The sequence below is a fragment of the Arachis ipaensis genome, chromosome B01, assembly GCF_000816755.2.
Source record: "Arachis ipaensis cultivar K30076 chromosome B01, Araip1.1, whole genome shotgun sequence".
NCBI lineage: Eukaryota > Viridiplantae > Streptophyta > Magnoliopsida > Fabales > Fabaceae > Arachis > Arachis ipaensis.
The window spans coordinates 28,858,715-28,865,336 of NC_029785.2; positions in this window are offsets into that span (position 1 = coordinate 28,858,715).

Consider the following 6,622-nt stretch of genomic DNA (forward strand, 5'->3'; position numbering starts at 1 on the left):
TGCTATTTTGGTGCTTAAATGTGAGTTCATGTGCTAGAATCCATCCCAGTTGAGTCAAAATATACCATCAAATATGGACTCATCAGTGACATATAATTGCATTCTGCTTTGGGATTCTTAGGATTGTGTGGCTCATAAATAAGAAATTGAACTTAACCCTCTAATACAATTGAGTAATCAAGAAACTGACGATCAATTGGATTAGAGGAGATTGAATTACCTAGAAATAGGAATAATCACTTGGGGTTTGCTATAAACATAATCATTGCATGATCAAAGTACTTAACTTGGAATATTAATCCGAACATTTAAACACCTCCAAAGCCTTAACTCCATTCTCATACCATTTTCTCAACTGTTCATTGCTTGCTTTCTTGTTTTATTTTCGTTTATGCCTATTGAAAATCAAAACTCTCATTTTAATTTGTCTAACTAGAATAGCTAATCAACCATTACTTGCTTAGTCTGTTAATCATCGTGGATCGACACTCACTTAATGACCTCCATTGTTAAGGTTAGGAGTTCTGTTTACTTGAATGGATTAATAATTACATGTCTTTCTATTCTTGATTAATGCTTTAATTATTGTTTAAGGATTTCTTTGTTCTTCATCCTAGGGATTAGTGATTATTAGGAAATAACTCTAATTCTACTTGAATTCTATTTGAGTATTGAAAAAGTTATATCATTATAATTGCATCTTGAAACCAACTCCTCATAATTTCTAATTATCTGGACTTAATGTGGTACGTGACATATAATTGCACTTTGCTTTGGGATTCTTAGGATTGTGTGGCTTATAAGTAAGAAATTGAACTTAACCCTGTAATACAATTGAGTGATCAAGAAATTGACGGTCAATTGGATTAGAGGAGATTGGATTACCTAGAAATAGGAATTTAATCACTTGGGGTTTGCTATAAACATAATCATTGCATGATCAAAGTACTTAACTTGGAATATTAATCCGAACATTTAAACACCTCCAAAGCCTTAACTCCATTCTCATACCATTTTCTCAACCGTTCATTACTTGCTTTCTTGTTTTATTTTCGTTTATGCCTATTGAAAATCAAAACTCTCATTTTAATTTGTCTAACTAGAATAGCTAATCAACCATTACTTTCTTAGTCCGTTAATCCTCGTGGGATCGACACTCACTTATTGTGAGTTATTACTTGGTACGACTCAGTGCACTTGCCGGTAAGTTGTGGATTAGAAATTCTGCACTAAGACACTAGAATAATCTCAATCCTAATTGATACCATAAAGTAATATGTAACAAATCTAAAATATTTGAATACTTAAAAATTAAAATCAACAGCCTTGTTAATTGTATGACATTCTCCTCTTCTTTTTTTTATTGCATTTTTCAAGAACACAACCTCTTTATTTTTTTGTTTTCTTTTTTTTTTTACGAAAATTTTCTTTTTTCATGCTCCTTTTTTTGAATTTTTTATTTTATTTTGCTTAATATGACTCTAAAAAAATTGTAGAAGTAAAAGATAAAACAAATAAACTAGACTAGGAGCCTAGACTTTATAGATAAATAAAATTTACCTACGACCTATAACTGATACTAAATAAAAAATATAAGAAAAAGAAAGAACGAAGAATAAAATACATGAAACCAAAAAGATTCATAGATAAAGGATAAAGGATAATGGTTTTCCTACTAGATCTCTAATAAACTTGTTTTGTGCAACTTAGGTCACTGAAAAGATTTTTTCTACTAGATCTTCAAAGAACCTATATCAAAGAGATGAAATTGAAAGAACTAATATTAAGAGTTATCTTAGACTAATTATTTCAATTTTTTCATGCAACAAACAAAACAAATCACTCACCTCACTTGAATATGCATAGAAAAATATGCATAAAAGCACCCATAAAATTTTATTCATCAAAATCCCTAGAAAATTCTTTACAAATTTGCTTAAATAGACTCCCTAATTAATTATCTAAAAAAGGGTCAGATTTTTCTAGAATAAAATAATAAAATATGAAATTAAACTAAAGATATGATTCTAAAATTAATCATAACTAATTTAAATCAGATTTAATTTAAATATTGAACTCCTAAGATTTGCTAATTAATTTAAATTAGATTTGATCTTCATAAATTAGATCAAATTTGATTTAAATTTTAAACTATAAACACTTGAAGATATAGTAACCAATTTAAATCAGATTTAATCTTATTAGATTAGATTTGATTTGATTTATATTTTAAACATCTAAAGATACTACTAAACAAATCAAAACTAAATCAAGTCTTTTGACAAACTCTAACAACAAATCAGATTTAGTTTTAAATAAAAAAAAATCGAATTTAACGTTAGGTTAATATCTTCCAATGAACTTGAAAAGAACTCTTGGACCTCTATTGTCCTTACTTAGCCCAATGGGCATTATCTTCTCTTCTTTAGCTAATAATTGATGCATTTCTTTATGTATGAGTGTCGTCAGGTCAACACCATGCTCTTGAGACAAACTTTTGGTCCCTTTGATCTCTAAGGCCAACATATTGTAATTCTTCTATTAATAAAATCTTTGAACATTATAAGATTACCATTCTTCTCTCTCAGTTCTAGAATGACAAAAATGTCCTCTTGAGTATGTATCTAAATAAAAACTTAATGAATTAAAGATGCATGAAAATAGTTTAATTTAACATACTCAAGTAGTAGTTTAGCAAATATTTTACTGTCCAAATTGATATAAATCCTAGTAATGAATGTTGAAGTAGAAAATATTCTCCTGCGCCGAGCCCGCCGCCGCGCCATCCTCTTCATGTAAGTTCCCCCCCCCTCTCTCTCTCTCTCTCTCTCTCTCTCTCTCTCTCTTTTTCTCTCTCGAGTGCCCCCCCTCTCTCTCTCTCTCTCTCTCTCTCTCTCTCTCTCTCTCTTTTTCTCTCTCTCTCTCTATCACATTGTGATTTGTGAATCTGCATGTAAGTTTTTCTTCTTCTTCTATAGACTCATTGTTGCAACGTCCTTTCCGGTCGCCGTTGCTGTGAGTCCGTCACTAGAGCATGTCGCCATCACAGCTTCTTGTAAGTTCCTCTCTATCTTTCTCTGATTATTATATTTATTTTTACAATTTTTTTATCTACTATTTTCATGATAAAATTCTAAATTTGCGTTTGTTAAACCTAATTAGCATAATCAATTCATCACATTACTTCAGCTCAACTAGTTTGACACATTAGATTTATATTACAATGTGATTAAATAAAACAAAATTTAAAAGAAAGAAAGAAAAATCATTTGCTTGCTTAGTATTAGGCAAAGGTAGAGTTCTAACTTCAGATTCAGTTACAAATTTTAAGTAAGTAAAGAAAGTACTGTGTATTATTTAATTAATCTTCCTGAATATTGCTAATAATATTAATTGCTCTGTTTATTTCGATTTACTTATTGAAATTTCATCTTTTCTGCTAGTCACTATGGTTGGTAGGATTCCTATTTGATTTGACATTTATTTTGGTAAATTTATGCTCTGGATTTACTAATTTGTTGTTTATTTTGCTTTTGTTAATATGGAATCTAGCTTGGCATGGGAAATTCTGGAGTGTATTTTCGAATTTTTGTTTTCTGGTTTCCTTATAGAAAATTTCATCCATTTTCAATAACCCTGTGTAGAATCTTTCATTGAATTTTTTCGTTCCATGCATTTTGTGTAACAGTGTAGAATTCTGTAGGATTATGGATGGAGCATCTGGTGGCACACTTCTGCTTTGGTCTTGGTATCAGAGATTTCTTATCAGTGCCTGCAAAGAGCATTATGTAGGTAAAAGTTTAAATTCTGCTTCCTTACTTGTTTTCAATTATCTTAGATACTCAATTAACTAATGGATTTAGCACTATTGGTATAACCTTCAGAGTCCCACCGGACTTGTTACGGGCATGGCCCAGGGCACCTCTAGTCTTTTAAGCAACATAGTGTATGCCATCAATGATGCGGTTTCCCAATTCAGTAAAGCTGCACGCAAGGTATTTCTTGCTTTGCCGCAATGATAATTCAATTTACATTTCATGTTATAGCATCCAATAAGAATACTGTGTTGCATGTTGTCCAAAGAAAAACCTTCAGCGGATGGATATGTTAACAAAAGCTATCGTTTTCCTTCCAAGGAATAGGACACTAAAATTTTTACAGCTCGCCTTCCTACTTCTAACGAGCCCTGCTTGATTACTTCTGCTCCCACTTGACTTGATGGGTGCCATTAACATTATTAGCATGGCAATTAACACGATTAGCATCTACATTGAAATTTACTTATGCAGTTTAGTTGAATTTTTCTTTTGTGCCACTATTGGTTCTTCTTGATCTGTTTGTGTTAGCGTAATTCTTCTTTCTAAATGCAAGTTGTCCTTAACTTCATTGTTTATAGGGATTGACAGGTCTTCTTCAGTCACCTGTAAGAGGAACTGAGAAGCATGGTCTCCCCAGTGTCCTCTCAGGTAAATAAAATTAAATTTTAAAGCAACTTGAAGAATGACCTCTGATAATTTTGGGTATTCTCTTTTAAATAATCAAACCATAAGAATGAGATTGATTTTGTATTATTTCAAGTAATATATTTGTTCTAAAAATGAATCACCTTATATGTTGCATTTCTAAATATTTCAAGAACAATGTATGTCTCAGTTTTTATTTTTTATTATTTTAAAAGATAAGAATAATGGTAAATTCTATAATAGTATTAAATCAAATAAGCTATCGTATTTTACCAGCCAAGTAACTTGAGCAAGATATGAAACAATAATAAAAAAAAAAACAAAATAGAAATCTTGATAACTTGGGCTGCTTTGATGTTTAGAGTAGTAAACTTTACTTGATTATTTTAGGATGCAACAACATTTTCTGTTATCCAAACTGGTGAATAAGTGGCAACAAGTGTATCAATGGAAGCTTTCATGTATGGCAAATTAGGAGAAAACTTAGGAAAACGTACTTCAAGGCCAATTCCAATAACTCCTCCTCTGTTCTTAAAAATAGGATAATTTTAAATATCTCTAAGCTTTTGAATAAAAATAGGATAATTTTAAATCTCTCTAAGCTTTTGAATATACCTTGTAAGGTTTGCTGCATTATCCATATTATCCTCATATATAATGCAGCAAAAGGTTAGTGTTCCTTGTTTTATTTTTGAGAAAGCATATGTCAAGAAAGCATATGAAAGTTCAAATTTAGTCATGAAGCCCTTACTCTTACAAAATTTTAGTTAGGTGTAGTTTCACCAAATCATTTTTATCCTCATATATGATATTTATTAAAAAACTGGAATTAATCACATCATCAAAGAAAGAAACATGAGAAAAATTGGAAACTTTGTAATAAATGTTACTGACGAATTAGTTGTCATAATGTGTATTTGCAGGTGGTGCAGCATTTTTGGGAGCACAACGATGTTGCATTTCTAAATATTTGTGTTAGTGACTTTGTTAATTTCAAGCTTCAGTTTAAAGAATTGAGAGTCTTGAGGAAGAAGGAACTTGTGGATATTGATCTACAACAGTTCAATCCGCTAGTATTGGCTATTGCTTGTATATACATTTTGTTTTCTCAATTTGTTCATTTGTGGTAGTGATGCTACTAACCCTTGTATAAAGTATCAACAAACTTATAGTAATGTGCATATTCCTATGTCTATGTATATCTCATATTTAGACGAATATAAGCTTGAGTTTAATTATTTATCTTATCTTGAATCTTTTAGTTAGAGGATTATTTATTATTATTTTGACAAGTTTGTAAATTTATTATCTAATATTTAGTATAATATTAGATAATAAGGGTACTTTGCAACTTTTCATTTATGGAATACTTCTTTGCCTTTTGATCCCTATATTGATTTCCACAATCTTCAATTATAATGATTTGCATCATTAGGTTGGAACTGTCGAAGCCTTAAATTGTTACTATGCACATGGAGAGCAAAACCCTACTTTCCAGAGGCGGAGCTATTGGATGTTGGATCCGTGAGTAAATTTCAACTATTACTTCACCAATCAGCACCATTCTGGGGAAAAACTTCATACTGGGGATAACTAAATATTGAATATTTTGTATTATTAATGGATTGTAATTTAAATAGAAAGAGAGTTGTAATCTTCACTTGTCAAGTTTAGTGGATTGAATAGCATTGAATATTTTGTATTATTAGTGGATTGCAATTTAAACTAATATAAGTCTAAGTTTAGTTATTTATCTTGTCTTGAGTTTTTATGTTAGAGGATTATTTATTATTTTGATAAGTTTGTAAACTCATTATCTAATATTTAGTATAAATTTTATTTTTATATTAAAAAGTTTATTTGTCTTGTTATCTAATATTCTTTAAAATTTTATTTCTATATTTAAAAGTTTATTTGCATTAATTGTTTACTATTTTTCAAATAGAAAAAATAATTAAAAAATATAGCTATTAAAATCGACGGTAGCATTGTCGCTTTTTAAATTTAAAATAGACAAATAAAACAAAATATAAACAAAGGATTTATCGGTATCTAAATAATTAAATCAACGGCCATTGTGTCGATTTTATATAATAATATCGACGACAATGTTGTCGATTTTATTAAGCAGGTAAAATTCACAAACTCATATTATAGAC